This window comes from Triturus cristatus, chromosome 6 (assembly GCF_964204655.1).
Source record: "Triturus cristatus chromosome 6, aTriCri1.1, whole genome shotgun sequence".
NCBI lineage: Eukaryota > Metazoa > Chordata > Amphibia > Caudata > Salamandridae > Triturus > Triturus cristatus.
Window position 1 is genome coordinate 1,912,936,479 of NC_140589.1, and position 19,646 is coordinate 1,912,956,124.

Here is a 19,646-nt window from a genome sequence, read left to right on the forward strand (position 1 = left end):
CTCTGTAAAGCGGCTCTATTGTGTGTGGTTGGAATAAAACCAATCCGGTCATTGTGACTACCCCGTCTTGCTTTATTTAGTATTTATTTATTTTTAACCTTTTTTTCCCTCTGCCTGAGGCAGCACTTACGAATAGAAAAATGTCTGAAAAAGACATTTGCAGCCAAAAGTTTTTTTGTTCTTTGGATCCATTTCACAGAGGAACAGATGAAAGAAAACAGAGGGTAAGAGCCATTTGTTGAAGTAATGGTTTTCAGCAAGTGAGTAAGAGCGAGACAGAGATGGAAGGAGGGCATAAGAGGAAGGAAGAGAGGGGGAGGGGCAGTGGCAAAAAAGGAGAAGTGAACACTGTTGTTCAAAGAAAGAAGAGAAAACTAAAGTAGTGCTTCACTGGCAAACTTTGTAAAATGGCACTAATGTGTTTTGGTTGTAAATAAAACCAATCTGGACACTTTATGTATTTTGAACCTTTTTTCTTTCTCTCTGTTCCAAGGCGACACTTTGAATAGAAAAACGTCAGAAAAAGATGACATTTGCAACCAAAGTGTTTCTTTCTTTCGTTGATCCATTTCACAGGGGAGCAAATCAAGGAGAGGAAAGAGAGGGTAAGAGCCGTTTGTTGCACCCATGGTTTTCAGCAAGTTAGCCCAGGAGCAAACCTAATACCATCAAATGTCCTTGTTGGGAAATGTTAGCGCAGTGAGCTGCTACTACTTAGGAACTGGAGGACTGCTGCTTATGTAAAGCTCTTCAGTACCTTCCGCTCAGGTTCACGCTACAACTGCAAAGCAGGCGGTTGTGGGGGAGCGTGTTCTGCCTGCAGCAGCAGGTAGCAAAAAGTCATTTAAGAAAATAGTGCTCACAGACTATAGATAGTACATACCAAGTAACAACACATGTATCAGGGGCAGTCCTCATGGGAGGTTACAACAGGAGAAAAGGAGGTATTAACGAGGGACTATTAAGCCTGTTCACAAATCAAAAGCCACCATTTACAAAGGACCATAACAGGAGCCAATTGACAGGATGGGCAGAAAATGGGCGGAGCTTAAAGTCCATACCTGAATACAGCAGGTCTCAAAACGACAGCACAAATGCTGCCTAGCCGAGACCTAACAAAAATGGCATACTAACGGAGGGTACGTAAATGCTGCCCCCAGGCCATGGTGGGAGCCCACAGGGTTCCCTTTCAAAAAACAAACATTTTAAAAGGTATATTTCGTTTGGCAATTTGCAGACCCCACTGCAGGAATAGCACGCTTCAGCATGACTCCTGGGGTATGCAAATGTGCAGCTAGACCTCCTGCAGTTTTGCAAACCCCATAGAATGTTGCACAAAGTACCAGGACCCTGCAAGAGTTTGGAAATACTTGACTAGGGTCCACAAACTTCAGCAAACTTTTTTAAGAACCCCAGAAAGTCACTGAAAAAAAAAAAGCTTATAGTGAAGTTATGATTTGCAATTCCTATAAGACCCCGGAGGAAGAGCTACCTTGCATCACGGTGGTGGAGGACTTGACACCGCCACCCTGACAGTCCTCTATAGAGATGACAGCTGACCAGTGGTCAGCTCTGTAGGTTGAAAAGAACCACCATTACAGGGATTCCTTTCGCTATGCAAAAAGTTTCATAGCCAGCTGTCGTTGGTATTGATGTCCATCCACCAAACATATCATATTGTTTGATTTTCAAAAACAAACTCCAGATGTTTTTTATTAAACAAACGAATGAACCCCTCCTTCCCACCCCAAACACCCTTGAATTCTGTCCTAGGGTATGGGGTTTCATTAGGAGGTTTTAATTTTCCCCATTGTCCTTCCCAACCAGGCTACTCGGACTGGATTGAAGCCACATTTCATTCTCACTGTAGTGGATGGCACTATAAATGCTGCAGTCCAGGCCTGAAGCCATGCTTCATTGTCACTCTAGTGGATGGCTCTATAAATGCAGAGGTCCAAGCCAACCGATCTGGCGTTGTACGCCAGCTTTTTCACTTTGGCAATTCTTGATTTGTTCTGTCACGAATTTTGCAAAACCTTGTTTGGGAAGCTGCTCGTCAATCTAAAAAACATTTAGTAAAGGAAAAAAATACTAAAATGTGAATGACGCAATACACTTACAGATGAAGTCTGACAGAAAGCCATATAAGTACCTATGTTTTACACCTAAATTTGGTAAAATCAAAAGGTCAAAGTTACACACAACCTAAAAAAGACAATTGATCTGGTTTTGCCTGCCAGCCTCTTGCTTATGCTTTTTTGTATTGAACTAAAGCAATAGCGTTCGTGACCGATTATAAACTGCATGAGTCAGGCGCCTGCGTTGGAAGATGCTGTTGCTGGGGGTTGGATCTTTGGGAAACGTGGACCAGCTTATGGGCGAGTTGAAGTAGTTGTTAAGCAGTAAAGATTTGAAGTCCTGTTTAAATCATGAAAAGGAGAGGTTGCAGCGGAGATCCTTAGGGAGCGAGTTCCACATCCTAGGAGCATTTCCTGGGAGAGCACACACCTGGGATGATTTATTCTTCAGATTTGGACGTATGAGAATAAGTGAGTTGGAGCTTTTCAGTGCCCGACCTCTTCCTGCTCTCGATAGTTTGGTTTCTCTGTATTTTTTTTTTTAAGGGCTTTGTGGGTGATACAGGCTGTCTTGAAGATTCATCTTCCTTCGATGGAAGCCAATTGAGACTCTTGAGTGCAGGTGAGATGTGGTGGAACCGTTTAATACCTGCAATGAGCCTGGCAGCCGCAATGAGAATTCTTCTTAGGGGCGCAAGGTGGCTTTGCAGTGTTCTGTGATGATGGCGTTGCCACAGTCAAGTTTCGAAAGGACTAGATCGAGATTGCACTACAGTCTTACTATTGTCAGGGGGAATAAATGTTTTGATTTTCCTGAGATGTTTTAGTGTTCATTGACTGACTCCGAAAGTGAGAGAGCACAGTTTAGTGCATTCAAACTCTTGAGCTGTTCGTGGATTGGTAAAGGTTTATTTTTAGGGGAGAGGAGTAGTAGCTCCTTCTTCTTAGGGTTCAGCTTTAGGTAACTGGTGTTTAACCAGGTTTGTATGTTATTTAGTGTGGCATTCAAATGCCTGATGTCTCTGGGTTATGTTATTTTGATATTGAGTTGTGTGTTGTTTGCATATAGATGATATTTGACTCCAGCTAGGTTAGAATAACTGTGTGGGATTCCGTGAAGAGATTAAATGAGGCGGGAGAGAGGATTGAACCTTGAGGTACTCCTTGTGGTACTGGTGCAGGCTTCGAGATACCTCAGTGGATTTTTATTTGTACAGAACGATGTTGCAGATAGGATGTGAACTATCTCGGGACAGTGCCTTTGATACCAGTGTGGTTCGCTGGAGGGTTTACTGTATCGAATGCCGTCAACAAGTTGAGTAGTAGGAGGCAGGAACTCCTAGAATGTGTCCTGTGCTGTGAAGAACTGGTAGAAAGCGTCCTGCTATAACATGAGGCTCTAAACATACAGGTAACGCTAAAGTAATTGCTAAGCAGCACTGGGAGTCCCTTCTCTAGGAAGCCATGCACTTTATATGTTTATTCATTGTAATAATTATTATTAGTAATAAACAAAAATACTGGAACAGAAGGGAACTACCTCCTTGCTAAAAGGGTAAAATGCAGTCACTCAAAGGGAAGTTAGTCAGTGACTGAAGTAGGCAGACCCGCTGCCCTATGCTGTATACTGTAGTGGGCGGAAGCAAAATGTGAATGGCACAACAACAGACCAGTAGAAGGAGAACTGAAAACCCCTTTAGGTTAGTGTATTCTACATGCATTTTTGAAGACCAGACCAAAAATGGAAAATGGTGCATGTCATTTTGTAGTGTGCACATTTGTGGACAAGAATTCCCATTCCTTCAGAATGAGGCAACAGTGGCCGCATTATTCCACCTTTTTGTTTTTCTTTCTTGATGTGCAACATTGGGAAGTCCTATACGTTTAAAAGGTGGGACTTCTTGACTTTCCCAATGTGTGTTTAATATGGTTGTAAACCTCCTGTTCCTTGTGTAGATATGGTCAGAGCCTCTGATCTCTGGAGTTACACTGTGTAGAAGATGGGCAGAATACCTGTCCGGGTCCTATCCCAGGCTATCTGATAGTATAAAGGACTCCCTTGTAGCAACTGCTTAAATTTCCCACCATTATTGTGATGCTCTGTGTTGCGTGGTCCATTCACTGGAACAGGCTCTGTTAGACCTGACTCAGTTGGCATATTTAATTTGCTTATAAGTCCCTAGTATTGTGCACTACATGGGCCTGCAAATTAATTGCTACTAGTGGGCTCAGCACTGATTGTGCCACCCACATATGTCACCTGTAAACATGTCTCAGGCCTGCCACTGCAGTGCCTGTGTGTGTGCAGTTTACTGCCACATCGACTTGGCATTTAAAACTACTTTTCAAGCTTTAAACTCCCCTTTTATTACATCTACATCACCCCTAAGGAAGGCCCTTGGTAACCCAAAGGGCAGGGCACTATGCAAGTAAAAGGCAGAACATTTACTTATATGTTTTACATGTCCTAGTAGTGACATACAGCTAAATTCCTTTTTCACTGCTGTAAGGCCTACTCCTCTTATTGGCTAGAGTTGAGAATTCCTTAGAATACCTTTAAGCTGTAATTCCTGATTGGAAAGGAGTAGCCTTTTCATATTTCATATCTTTGGAATGGCAATGATAAATCCTCTTTACTGGTAAAGTCATATTTAACGTTACTATTTTAGAAATGCCAGTTTTAGAAAGTGAACTTTTCTCTGCTTGTACTTCTCTTTCTGCCTGACAGCCTGTCTCTAATACACGTCTAGGCTAGGTGACCGAACCCTTTGTGCGTTTCTTTTAGACAGCCATAGACACTGCATGGATTGGGTGTGATTTAGCACCCATCTGCATCCTGATGGATCTTCCTGAGCAGATGGGAGGATGAGGCTCACTCTTACACTTCAAAGGGTAGTGGACTGACCAAGGAGTGATACCCCCCTCCTGCCCCATCCCCCCCCCCCCCCGGTAGTCTGGAGTGAGTGGTGGGATTAAAAGAGCTACTGATGCACTTCAAAACCACTCTTTGAAGTTACTTTCACATCAAAGGCACATTTTAACATAAGTGCAGAGTCTCTGGCCCTGTCAAATCGGACACTTCTGAATCTACACAGAACCACTGTCAAAGAACGGCGGTGTTAAACAAAAAGGACACAACTGGTATGCTTTTCTGAAAGGACTGCTTTTCTGCGTGTTGCCCTGCAGACTGTAAGTAGAGCTGGACTCTACCTTCACTCCAAGTGTGCTCTAAGGGCTTGTTAGCTTACCTCCTGTTTCAGAAGTCTCAGGGACGCAAAAGACTTCCTGCAATTCTCCTGGTGTTACTGGACTCTACCTTCTGTGAGTCCTACCCTTGTCCAAGGTGCCCCTTACAAGTTCTGGGCCTCTGAAGTGGGTTCTGCAGCAGAGTCTCTGCCAAATCCGATATGATGCAGCGCGAGGCCCTGCAAAGCTCTGCTGCCGGACGACGCAAAGCCTCACCGCGCAGACTGCGCCACAAGGTCCAAGGTACTGTGTTCAGCGGACCCAAATAGGTCCCTGTAGTCTTTCCGCGCTCCATCGCAGTCAGCCTGAACTTTGAATTTACACCGGTCCCTCATGAACTGAAGTAACCTTTTTAGCGCTACCTGCTTCTAAGCACTTTATTTGCATTTATTTCTTCAACATTCAATATCTTCTCCTTGATGGATTTTGATTGTTTTGGACTTGTTTTACTCAGATAAATATTTTCTATTTTTCTAAACAGTTGAGTATTTTTTAGGGGTGGTGGGAATTTGAGTAATCGCGTTACACAAATCTTCATGAAAACGTCAAAAATCTCCGCAAACACGCAGAAATATCACGAAGACGCGGAAGTGCTTGTCCCGCCTGTTCGTGATGTTTTTTGCGTGATCGATATGGAAATGCGTCGCTAACTTGCCCATGCGGTCACTAATGGGCACGGCCAGCTTGTTTTCACTTGTCCCACCCGCTTGCGATGCTTATTTCCTGTTCCGGGTCGCGCAATGCATGCTCGCACCCGTTTGCAATAAGTATTTCCTGTTCGGGAACGCTAATACGTGTTCGCGATGCTTTCTGCATGCTCGGGGGGGGGGGGGGTGAAATATTGTGTGACCTTGCCCATGCGGCCGCAATTTGCGCTGCCATCTTGTTTTTCACTCTATTGCTGTGGTTCTGGGGCCTGCTTTTCAATCCTCCCTCTCTTTTCAATCCTTTGTTTCTGGAAACTTTTTTTGATCTTTTTTTTTTTTATTATCTCTCATACTATTTTCCTGATTCTATATTTTTTGTTTTTTCTACTTTTTGTGTGTTTTTTTAACTACTTTTTCACTCTTTTTCTATTACCTGCGTTTTTCATTTCTTTTACTTACTTTTTTAATTTTTACCTTTTTTTGTCTGCCCCCTGCCTACCCCAGAACCATGGCAAAGGGCCACAGGGCTCGGGGAGGTGGAGTTGCCCGCACTGGTTTTTTTTTGTGCAGCGCCACCTCCCCTTAACCCTGGCCGCAGGCGGCAGGCCTGGGTCCGGGTACGGGCTCCGGGAGTGTTGGCAGCGGTGGGGTGAGGTGCGCCGGGCAGTGTTTCGCTGCTCTGGTGTCCGGCGCACACAGAACCAGTTGACAGGGAGCAGGACCTGCTTGGAGTAGAGGTTCTGGGTCTTGGTGAGTAGCTATTTAATTATTACTACTTTGTGTCTGTTCTTCTGCTCTGTGTTAGATATTGCGGATATAATATTTTTCCGACCAGCTAGAATGCTGCTGCTTACATTACAGGTAAATTACGTTTGAAAGTCTTCTGTGATTGTTATGACACAGGTGCTCCGCGCTACTAATCTCACTTGTTTGCAACTTTGTGTTTGCGCTCGCTTAGCGTGATTATGTAAGAGTTTATTTTAGAGAACTTAAATTAGGTAATGCTAGAGTGACTCCAGTCCTTCCTTTGTCCTGTCACTAAGAGATAGGGGTGGATTGATACTTCGGTTTAGGTACTTATTAGTATGAGTTTGTAATTTTTTAGTGGTCTGCGTGACGCCCCCTCTGTTACATCACGTGCTGCTGAGTGCTGCTAGTGCTTACCCCAGTCCTTAGTAGAACCTTTTGTAGTTTGTTCAGTGAGTGGTAATAGGCTTAGCACTAGCCGAACATCAGCATCAACCAACCAACAATTTGGTGTATGCAAAAATGTAGGCATGTGTCCTCCATTTATGCATTTTTGAGGACTAAAAGAAGTGGAAATGCTTACTTAATGTACAATTGGCACACCTGGAATAGATGGGCTAGGTCAGGTGGTACGTACTACTTAGGCTTAGTTAGTATACTGGAATCAGAATGGAACACTGGATTAGTGTTGATAAATAATAACTAGTCTGTCCGCGAATCCCCCGATACTACTTGTCGACCAGATGAGATAGGTCAATTTTATTGCAATTGTTGTTTACATAAATGTTTTTTTGACCGTCATTTAAAAATATTTTATTTGTTTCACACCAATCATCAATGTTTGTCTCTTTCTTTCTTATATCTTTCATGATCAGCATACAGGAGCAAGAAGACAGGGTCAAAGTTGGCGGGAGCAGTTGATGAACACCTGGGACAGGAGGACCAGGACGAGGGCTCTTCTGCTGGCCCCAGTAAGTCTTCCTGTTTTTAATATTAATAATTCTTATTCCTTAACTTTTACTGCACCGTATTTTTTCCGAACTATTGTTTCCGTTTCCTAATGCTATTTTTTTACCAACAATTATCCTTCGATCTAGACTATCTATTTCTAAATTATTGTTATCCCTGCCTCTAACTGCCTCTGCTATGACTCTCTGTACTACTACTATTAGTCTGTCTGTAGCTAAGCTTGCCCAGTTGGCCACTCTTTATTTTAAAGGAAACTCCGATTCACCAGTAGCTCTAGCCATTGAGTCCAGTCCTTTGGGTTGTCCTCTTGTACTACTTCTAGTCTTCTTAATCTTGAGGCTTTATTAATCTTGAGGCTTTTCGACAATTCCCACCAACAAAATGCCCAACCAGATTTTACTATTTTGATAGGATAGGACATACTACTACTGTTGTAGGGATTTTGCACATACAGAACTTTGCACAAGAAAATAGGATGTTGGTAATGGGAGGTTGGACCTTCCTCACACCTCAATCTGAACCCACCACAATCCCCTGCCCGACTAGTTATAGTAGTGTCTCATAACTATTAGTTCTCCGAACCCCCCCCCCCACCCCCCCAAGATACCCAATGAGTAGACAACCCAGAACATAATACTCCAGATCTCTCAGTCTAGTCGTGGAAGCAATTCACACCCTTCCTTTCGCTCGCTCACTCATGTAAGTCCACACCAACGACCACAGAGTCTATAAGTTCAAAAGTTTTATTTTCAATTGACAAGCTGTGTACGTTGTTCTATAATACAGCACCAACAGCAAAATGCATAAGATTAAAACAATAAACATTGTTACACTTAGTTACACTTACAACAGCTACAAGTCCATAGAACGAAGAAAAAAAATGTGAAATCATAATTGAACAGTGGTGGAAGCACCACCATCCCCTTGGTAGGATTATAGTTTATATAAAATTCTAAAAAGATCTCTGAGCGAATTCTGGGGACCTCTCACCTAAGAAGAACCTAGTACTGGTTACATCATAAGCTCTGCAAAGCTCTGGTTCGTAGAATGGAATCTTCCGTCTGTATGAGAAAAATGGTGCGCGTTAGTATATTGCAAGCATTTCTCAGTCGTGCCAAAAAGTGTAGCATTTTTATGGATAAGCAATATGGACTAACACCAGAACTCCATAACAAAGTGGCTTGTTTTGTTTGACCTTGTACACAGCGCTCAGACAGTAGCAGTATGAGCTCATGTGAGCTCAAAAGCTTCTTACACAACAAGCTGCAAGGTAATGTGCGCAAAAATAAAAGACTCAAAGGTAAAAGGTTACATGGCTCTGGCGAACTAAGCAAAGACTAGAATGACCCTAGGGACCATGATATAAGTACTAGTGTCTACTCTACTACCTGATTTGTACTAGTGATGTATGTTTTATATGTATGTATTAACTCTTTTTTTCAATCTTGCTAGTGAAAAATAGGGTGAGGTGTATATGACATCTTAAAAAATGTGTAATGTTTTTTCTAGGCGTACTATTGACCACCAGTGCCGGGGCCAGCGGCGAAGGGGATGCAGCTGCTGAGGGAGAAGATGCGGCAGTTGTAGGAGGAACTGCAGGGGGTGAGCCAGCAGCAGTAGCGGGCGGTGGTAAGTTATATTCCTAATCCTTACTTATTGACATTACACTCACTGCAAGGGTGTACTGTATACTGTACTGTTGAGACTTCCTAAGTAAGAAGTTGTTGTGAACGGTTGAAGACACCCTTTACTTAGCATTAGTAAAAGCATTAGCGGCGGGAGTGTTGAGTAACCAATGGCCTCTTCTATCTGATTTCAACTCAGCTGTGAACGTATTATGGAGAAGACTAAAAGTCAGATCAGATGACCTTGATGGATGGGTTGAACGAAGAGTGAAAGAAGGGTAGAAGGAAGGACGGTCGAGTTTTAATATTTATGACTGGCAGAGAAGGATACGTGGGATGCATGCATGCATAGGTGGCTGATAGGAATCAGATGCATGGTTGGTTGAATGCCTGAAACTCCCAAAAATGTTAATGGCCAAGGAAGTGGGATGATAGATACATACCACAAATGTTATGTACTGTGCTTGCTAGTGCTACCGTGCCACTATGTGTAGAATTAATTTGTCTTACTGCTTTGCTAAGAGTATATTTTACAATAGTCTTGTTTTTTCTTCTTGATATATAGCTACTCCTTCGAAGGGGAAACCTGACAGGAAGGAGTTGGAAGCCAAGGCCCGGTGCCGGAAGCTGGAGGCCATACAGTGGGAATACCGTTGGCTGATGGTTCTGGAAGAGGAGGAGGAGGCAGCAGCTGCAACCTCCTCCAATGCACCGGGCCCCAGCCACCGCCCTCGAGTGTTACGGCGCCACCGTCTGGCAGCCGCCCACCGCCGCCCCATCAACATCACTGCTGCCCCCCCTGTGGATCCAAATGTCGTGCATTGAAGCGCCGTGTTGCCTGCCTAGAGGAGCAAGTACGTGTTCTCCAGAGTCGAGCCCGCCCAGCATAAGACCCTGTTCATTGCCCCTTTTTTATTTATTCTTTTGTTGGGTGGGAATCTGGCGTTGGGGTTTCTTTGGACAATTGATTAGGTTGGACTTTTTCTTTACGGACATTGGTTGGGGTTAGGGAGAGTGGTGGGTCTGGTGGTGTGGGATATTTTTTTACATAGTTTATTTTTGTTAGGGGTTTAAATTGTATATTTCTACTTTACATACAATGTTGTTAATGTTTTGTGGGTGGGATTACTGTTTTACATCACTCTGTTTCCTTGCTGGTGCAGGGCCGCCCACAGTCAGTTTTTGATTTATAAAAATTGGCTGACTTTGTAAGACACAAACAGATAGATGTGGCACCCCTCACTGAGTGACTTATCCTACTAGTACTGTCAGTCTCTTCTAGTCTATGCATTCTGCAACTGGACTCAAAGGGGTGTGTGAAATTGAATTATTGAAAACCTTTCCATTATTAATTTTGCCTCCCCCAAATTTCTCTTACCTTTGCTTGATGTTTAACTTAAGCACAGCGATGGCTGCATGGTGATGATGGTTTTCTTTCCTAACATGACATGGTTGTGGTGGTAGTAGTAGTAGTAGTAGTAGTAGTAGACACTGGCAGCAGCATTTGCAAATAAAGAAAAGGAGACAATCCGTCACCTGTGAGAGACTCTTTGAGGAGTAGTAGAATGAAGTACAGAACTTACTGCCAAACAATAATATGCAAAATTACAACAAAACATAATGGTGGTGGGGATAGCCTAGTATACAGAGGTACAAACTCTAGTTGTGTCGAGTTACTTGACTAGGCCTACAGTACACTGGACACAAGCGTAACCGTTAGTGCTGTGTAGGAGGATGACAACAAATCCAATCGATGCTGGCAATTAATGCTGATGTATTAGGTTCCTTTGGTAAAAAAATTACCTCACAAATATACTGCTCATGGGTGGGCAAGCAGAAGAAGAGCCTCACCCTGCCTTGAAATTGAAGTACTGTTGCTTTTGCCACATCCGCCCAAGCAAGTGTGTGATAAATTATTGGTGTACATTGAATGTAGTCGCACCTCAATAAGTCACACAGCCTGGGGGAAGAGGGTTAGGGTTTGTTGAATGGTTGGGAAGGGGGGTTTGGGGAAAGGTACGCTTGGACAAGTAACAAATGACAGAATCTTTGTTGACTACCATATCCATATGTTGAGGGAGAAAAACGAAATGCATGCATGATGACGATAAGGAGACCCGGATTACATACAGTTTGTATTCAGTTGTACCGGGCTTACTTTTATAGATGGCAAAGAAAATTTTAAAATATCTGTAGGGATGAATTATAAACAGAGAGCAAACCTAGTGATAATGATAATAATAACAACAAGAACACACTGTTGTAATGATTGTAGAAAAAAAAATGAATCGTATTATTCAAAAGATGATGAAAGTTGATACTGTTACTGTGTTATCCTGGTCAAAATGGGGAGTTGCATCTCGGCATTCCTCTTGGTCCTCCCTTCCATGGATGCTCCGTCCATCAATCATGGGTGACGCCACTGCCTGCCTGGCAGATGTAGATTCATTGGTGAGGTAAGTGTGCATTGTTTTCCCAAGTATAGCACAGGGTAAGGTCCGGCCTGTAATTGTAGATGGAAACACAAAAGGGATACTGAGAAACCAAGTCGAAAAAATGCACAAGTTATGGTGTAGTGCAACAAGAACACTTTCCGAGGCGTCATGGATGCATCATCTCTACTCTAGTCTGTTTCCAGCATTAACCTACAACAACAACAGGACCGAGCAGGCCCACAGTGACAGCACCATTTGCACATCTTCCATTTAGCGTACATTTTTTGAAAGAGTTGGACAAAGCACACATCCAGCAACATCGCATTGTACAATTTAAGTGACTAAATCAGTGAACCGCAGTCATACCACCGCTACACTCGACTCCACCGCTACACAGACATTTAGGTCTGCTGTGGTTGTTGTTGACTTGTTTACCTTCTATGCCACTCATGAAACGCCCTGACTTATTCCATCAATCATCTCCGATCCTTGTACTGAGTGACTGCTAAGATACTATGTCACTGTGGTCATTATGATGGTGGTGTTCAACTCAGTCTGCAGTGTACGGAGTGAGTCCAGATCCCGTATTAAAAAATGCAATGGATCGGTCTGCAGTAGAAGTACAATTTTGTTATTAAACAACAAGAGTGGAAATATTGTCTTGAGTCACTGTTAGTGTGTAGAGTAAATACTAGTACACTTTGACTTCACTTCATGCACAACAAACAACAAAAACACAAACACCAATCACTCACAGTCGGTGTCCAATGCATGTCATTCATTACCTGTTCCTTCTCATCTTAAGTGAAGGGGCTTTCGCTCTCGCCATCATCATCATCATCATGGTGTTGTCCTACTCGGTGTGCAGTGTACAAATTGAGTACCCTTCCTATATTCAAAATGCAATGTATCGGCTTGCAGTTGAAGTATAAATTTGTTATTAAAAATATAAGGAGGGAAAAATAGCCTTGAGTTACTTTTAGTGTGTAGATTACATATAGTACACAGTGAATTAACTTCATGCACAACAAACTACAACAAAATCACTCCGTCAGCGTCCAATTCATGGCATCATTCATTACCGGTTTCTTCTCATCTTCCTCAGTTAATGGGCAGTCTCGCTCAGATCAGAAAGGAGGATACTAGGATAGCTATAGTAGTCCTCATCATGTTCCACATGTTTTGGAGGGACTAGGAAAGAGTTTCTTTTTTCTTCTATTTTGCATCATCCAATCACCATCTGTCTTGAGGGCAATGGATTTAGGGAGATTCAGGAGGGTGGAGGATCAGGATTCGGAGGAGTGTATTGTGAAATGCAGACCGCTGAAACTCTTATATGGCAATAAAAAGAGTAGAAGACGGTGGTGATGGATTTGTTGTGATTCGAAGTTTCTAACCAGAAAGACAGACACACAAATAAAAGAAAACAAGGGAGGAAGACAGTAAGAAGTGCAAGCCTAATTGTCAGGGAAGTATAGCTCGTCCTCAAACTCTGGGGGTTCAACCAGAAGTAGGTAATCATCATCTAACATGCTACTTCCGTCACCTGAGCCACTGTCCTCATCTTCCTCCCTTGATTCGTGTATTTTTGTAATTCGGTGGTATAAAGTGCTGATTCATTTTGATCATGGTTAACCTCTCCACATTTTTGGGTGAGAGACTGGTCCTTCTCACTGTTACAATGGAACCAGCAGCACAGAAAACACGTTCAGAAGAGACACTTGCGAAAGGGCAAGCCAGATAGTTTATCGCCAGCCTGCTGAGCAGTGGCCATTAGCCCCTTTTCCCATACCAATACCGCAATTGGTTTTGATCAATGTACACCTCTGTTGGGTCGTCCAGATAGGCCTGGACCATCCGCTCAATGTTCAGGGGTGCTAAACTTTTTTTCGGGCTCTTTTCTCTTTGCATCAGCAGTGGCACTGGACTTACCAATGCCTTGCTGTAAATACCAATCGTGTAACGATTTTACTGGGCCTAATGATCCAGTTCTTGCTGTTGTCGATCGTGTTGGTGAGTGTTCTGAGCCAAACGCACTGCCCTCCGGCTCCGAAGTTGAACTTTACGCCAGATGCCCTGCTGTAGTACTTGTTGTGCCTTTATCTAGCGGGCTTTTAATTAGCAGCCGTTCATTTTCCAACTTACCCGCTGATTCAGCTATCCAAGTTTTGTACCGGGCAACATCCATTTCTGAAAAAGGAATTAATGTCTTCAGTGCCCATTTTGTCAGTGGATCCAGAATTGTGGCACAAATGTAATGTTCTTGTGACAAAATCTTATTTTGCACCCTTGTATTGTCAGCTAAGCGACGGGCTAAGCTCTCCACCAACTCGTATGCTTCTTTTTTTTCCTCTACACCTTTGTATGCTTCAGACACCTCCTTCAGCTGATGCTCTAGCATTTGCAACAATGGGATAGCTTGGCCCATAGTACAGTCCTCCTTGCTGACTTCACGTGTGAAGACCTCGAAACGAAGAAGCATCTCAGTCAGCCATTGGTCCATCTGAAGGGTCATGCCTTTCACAGTAGCATCACCCTCTTCACATGACATATTCATTGATTGGCCTGTACTGCTCAAACAGACGGTCAAGCATGTAATAAGTTAAGTTCCAACGTCTTGCCTCCTCCTGGATGAGTGCTTTGACTGGCATTCTATAGTAGGCCTGGACGTACATTTTGTTCCGCTTGCGGAATTTGCGATATTTTGACATTTTCTCGTTCCGCGGAGAGCGCAAAAATGTCAAAACTTTCGCAATCTGCCGCGAAATGGAAGTATTTTTCTTGTTCGCGCTTTAAAAATGTGTTCTCGCGGGCGCGACTTATCGGGTCCCTGCATTCGCCAACAAGTTTTCCTAACCGTTCGCGTGCGCCACGAGATGTTGGATTGTTGGTAGCCTGTCGCGCTATCCCGCGAGAGTTTGCGATCACGAACACGTCATTCGACCCGCAACAGGGAATAAGCATCGCGAGCAAGATGGCCGTGCCCATTAGCGACTGCATGGGCAAGTTGAAGATATATTTCACCGTGAGCACGTAAAAACACATCGCGAACGGGCGGGAAAAGCATTCTACGCATCTTTGCGAAAGTTTTGCGCGCTCGCGGGGATTTTGAGCAATTTCGCGATAATTTGCGGAAGTCAATTTCGTAATTTCCGCTCACCCCTATTCTATAGTTGCGTTGAATGATCCTTAGCTGCTTCCGAGCTTTAAAAGAATGGCTGAAATGAGTGCATATTCTTCAGCAGGTGGTCAGTAAGTTGCTGATTATGGCTTCTTTTTTCAGAAAGTCTTGAACTATAATGTTAATGCAGTGCACCAAACACGGAACCCTGAAATAGGAACCAAGCTCCATGGCCTTAAGTACATTACTGTCATTATCTGTGGAAATAAAACCAATCTTAAGCCCTCTTGGGTGCAGCCATTCAAAAACCTTGCTGTGAAACTCTTCCAATGTGTTTACAGCAGAATGAGATTTCTCCATGGCGAACATGGCTACAGTTGCATGTTTCCGAGTAGCTTTAAAAATCTCAGCTGTGTCAACAGCACCTACTTCAGATAGCTTATCTCTAACCCCCACAAAAGAGACCCAGTGTGCAGTGATGCACATGTAATCAGTGGCTTGGCAACTGGTCCACATGTCTGTTGTCAGGTGGATATTGTGAACAGCACTCTGCTGCAAAGCTTGTCCAACCAATTCCAGCACATCGTGATGTAGTGCTGGAACAGCAACTCTGGCGAAATAGGACCGGCTGGGAACCTTCCATTTAGGGCAGATGGCTGACACAAATTCAAGGAAACCCACCCCTTCCACAAATGAAAAAGGGAGACGGTCCAGCGCTAACATTTTAGCCAGCTTCGCATTGTACAACTGTGCCGTTGGGTGGTTGCGTTGGTACTGACCCCCCCAACCTAAGCATGCTCTCAATGGTAGGCTGGATTATTTTCCTTTGTGGTGCAGGAGTTTTCTTTAACCCAGATAGGCTCAAAAACGCACTTTGTTTGATTGCAGTTCTCGGTCGCCTTGGTGTCTCAGCCTGACTCGGAGTATGGATCTTACTGCGGTGCCACTGAGATGTTGCTGAGGATGTGGGCGGTACAACTTCACTACTGGGGACAGGGCTAGAAATGTTCTAAGCGAAGTAGGTGAGCCTCCCACACGATAGTGTGGTGTATTTTGAGATGACTTGTTTGGCCTCCGGTACCATAGTTTGTACCAAGCTTACCCCGCCTAACAGCATGTCGACAAATTGAGCATATAGCAATGTTCTCCTCCTTACTGCTAACCAAAAAGAAGTCCCAAACTGGGGAGGAGAACTTTCTGGTGCTGCTGGATGTGCCACTTTCAATACCAGATTAACTGGAGGGTGTGCTTGGAATGTGACTCTGTGCAGCTACACTGTGACTTCTACCACTACCTACTGAGGTGGTGGTTGAGCTGGATGTAGGTCCCTGCCGGGCCTTTACAAATGCAAATATGGAAGCTGCAGGTCGTGGCGGTGTTACCTGTGTTGGTGGTATCCGTGCTACATCCCTCGCAGCCATTTTGGCTAGGGTAATCATGTTGGTCGCCATCTCCTTTGTGCCGGGAGTGATGTTCGTGATGACTGGCTCGTCATCATCACCATCATCCCCCTCTTGTACATCTACCTCCATAACTCTAAGGCTTTCTGGACCCTTCCTTTTCAGTAGCCTCGTCTTGTGGCGTGCATCACTCTTAAGCTGAGCTGGTGACTTCCAAGTGGCATTTCGATCATCAGAAGCAGGGCTTGAAGAAAAAGATGGACTAACCCTCCTTTTCCTTGCTGGGGGTCTGGAAGACCATGGATCTTCTGAAACAGTGGCTTGCTCATCTTTGTCTGCAGGAAGCTCCATTTCCTGAAATGCCCCTACTTCAGGAGGAACAACTACTATTGTGGGCTGTTGTTGTGGCTGTTCTTGCGCCTGCTGCTGTTCTTGCGCCTGCTGCTGTTCTTGCGCCTGCTGCTGTTCTTGCGGCTGCTGCTGTTCTTGCGGCTGCGCCTGCTGCTGCACACTTATCTGCTGAGTTTCCACCTGCATTGATTGTGTACTTCTTTGCGATAATGACATTTCAACATCGCTGCTCGTTAGTAGACTGGCTACCTCTGTGACACGCTTGGGCCTAGGTTGGTGTGGTTGGCACACTGGTGTGGAGGTGCTGCTCCCAGCTTGGTCCCCGGATAACCCTGCTGCAGGCGTAATGTTTTTGGTACCAAAAAACACATTGGCCGGCACACCAATCGTGGTTAGTGCCACTTCCTTTTTCTGTTCCTCCTTCTTCTCACCTGCAACTTTCTTGGTACTGGAGGACCTGGTACCTTTCTTTGGGGCCATCTTTTTCAGATGTCAGGCAGGACGCAGGGGCACAAGTTGCAGAGATGTCTGTGGTCACACGTGGACGTGATGTGGTGCGCAGCAGGACTTCTGTCTGGCAGTACAACGGGTGATGATACCTCCTCCTCTGAGTTTTTGTGCGCCTAAAAGTAAATAAGCCAGGAGAAGAACATCAGTGAAATGTTGCATTTGTTGTTGTTCAATTACTACTAGTACAAACAAACAAATAAAAGATATAATGCAGCCATTTGTGAGACTTTGTCAACAAGGGCTAGGGTATACTACTGTGTACACAGTCACTACACTCTCAGGAAGGATAGGAAAGAATAAGAACAACCAAAATACAAATGTAATGGAAGTGGACCCTGTTTGGCATTAAAGTATTTGACCATTATATCATTCAGGGAGCTGCTGCTGGCAAAGGGGATGGATGGAAGCAGTAAGCCAATAGGAAAACCATGCAGGCCTATATGGCAAAAGCAGCACACTAATCACTCCCACCAGAAAAGGCCACCAGCCACATGGAGACACACAAATCACAAGCAACAAGCACACCCCAAAACAGAAATAGCTCCCAAAAAACACATTTTGCAACTCAATCCAATGCCATCCATGCCCTAAATGATGTTTAATTTAAACAGAAGACACAAACACTTGTTTAATGCACCTGTGTCTACCTGCTCTGAGGCTGAGCCTACTGGATGAAAGCAGGCCTGTTGGCAGAAAAGGCCACACAAGCTTGCAGGCCTATGTGGCAAAAGCACAGTACTGGGCTTCAAAATGGCCACCAGCCACATGGCCAGGCCCACACAACTACAAAAAACAGAAGACAGACAATGAATGCAGGCCTATTGCAAAAAAGCACACTGCCTGCCTTCAAAATGGCCGCCAGCCTCATGGCCAGCCCCACAACAAGAAGCCTGGGGCACAAAGGAATACCATGCAGGCCTATATGTCAAAAGCAGCACACTAATAACGCCCACCAGAAAAGGCCACCAGCCACATGGACACTCACAAATCACAAGCAACAAGCAGGAGGCCTGGGAAACAATGAACTGACTAAAGGCCTATAAAAGCCAGGCAAAGGATGTATGCTAAACCACACTGCTTTGCCTTTTTAATGCAATAAAATGCAAAAACGAAAATTCACAGGGCAAAACAAGGTCTGCAGGGTGCACACCAACATACCAGACATACACAACAAAGGCATTTCTTTAACACACACCCAAAATCAGAAATAGCCACCCAAAAAACACATTTTGCAACTCAATCCAATGCCCTCCATGCCCTAAATGATGTTTGAAATACATTAAACAGACACCAAAGGAACAGTTGCTTCATCATGCACCCACCCATGACTAGCTCTGGGCCTACTGGCTACCCACAACAATTTTAAAAAACAAGAATGAAAAGTACAAAAATTGTAGTTGCAGCAACTGCAATGCCCCCAATCAACCAGACACAACACCAACTTACTTGTAAAACATCAAATTCAAAAGTCCTCAAGTCCAATGATAATGAATGATGCAGCAGACACAAAGAATGATCCTTCCAGCTCAAAATCTAAAGGCAGAATGAACAGGAGATGAACGAAGCACTGGGAGGAGCCTGCTGGACAGGAACAGGAAGTTGGAGACTCTGTGGCACTTCCTCCTTTTCCCACCAAAAAAAGGACTCCTTGCACAAACAAGCATTTACAATGCAATGGTCTCGGCATTGTCAAAGTTAGCGCTATTGGTATTGCTCATGACATTGGCGTACTGCTCTCTCCTCTAAAATGTCAGTGCTTGGAGATATGTTCCCAAAGTGGCATCTCCCTGTGCATCACTTCCCTCATTTATCATAATTGTGAGCATGTACAAAGCACTACGTCAGTGACTGGTTTAAATGTTATAACTAGAAGAACTTTACCAGGTCTGGTCATAGTCAACATATTTTGGGTCCGATTCTCAGAGCTATAATAGTTGTATGCTTGGCATATATACGCAACAGTTGTTTAAAGTACTTACGCACATTAAGAGAAATTGTATTTGAAGCTGTTCCTAAAAATTGTCAAATAGTTTAGCAACACTGCCCGTATAATTCGTCTGTTTTCTTTTTCAAATTGGAAATATTTGGGTACATTTATTTTTAAAATGATCACCGATCTTGCTTCTCTTCCTCTGCCTGTTTTTGCATGTTATCAAGTAGTCCTAGGTGAATTATAAACAGACACTAATTATTAAAATTTGCAAACGTACATGTTTTCATACTGGGACCCCTGTCAGTAATATTAATGGACTATATATGGAATTTTGATCATCTTATTACATGTGGTTACATGCCTTGCCTTAGTAACCAACAGTCCTCTTTCCCACAACCATGCACCCTGCACATCGGCTGCCAAAGTGTTTATTGTGCAGGAGCTGGGATCTGCCTGTCTGGCGGCCAAAATGAACATGAAAACGTGTCATCCTTGACCCCAAACAGTGTCTTGGGCCGGGAATTCCCCAACCGCAGGCAACAATCCATTATTTCTGCAGGCAGGGATGAGGGTCTCACCGGAAG

At 44.0% G+C, this 19,646-nt stretch overlaps 1 protein-coding gene across 3 annotated transcripts in view; it reads left to right on the forward strand.

The window, feature by feature from the left end:
• The window catches only part of LOC146822436 (uncharacterized), a 146,319-nt gene that overhangs the window by 39,358 nt on the left and 87,315 nt on the right, over positions 1-19,646 (forward strand). Inside the window, exon 2 of one of the 3 annotated variants that reach the window (XM_085613541.1) lies at positions 494-605. The exons of the other annotated variants lie outside the window; for them this stretch is intronic. The gene's annotated coding sequence lies outside the window, so the exon portion shown is untranslated. The remainder of the gene's footprint in view (positions 1-493; positions 606-19,646) is intronic. 3 annotated transcript variants of the gene reach the window in all.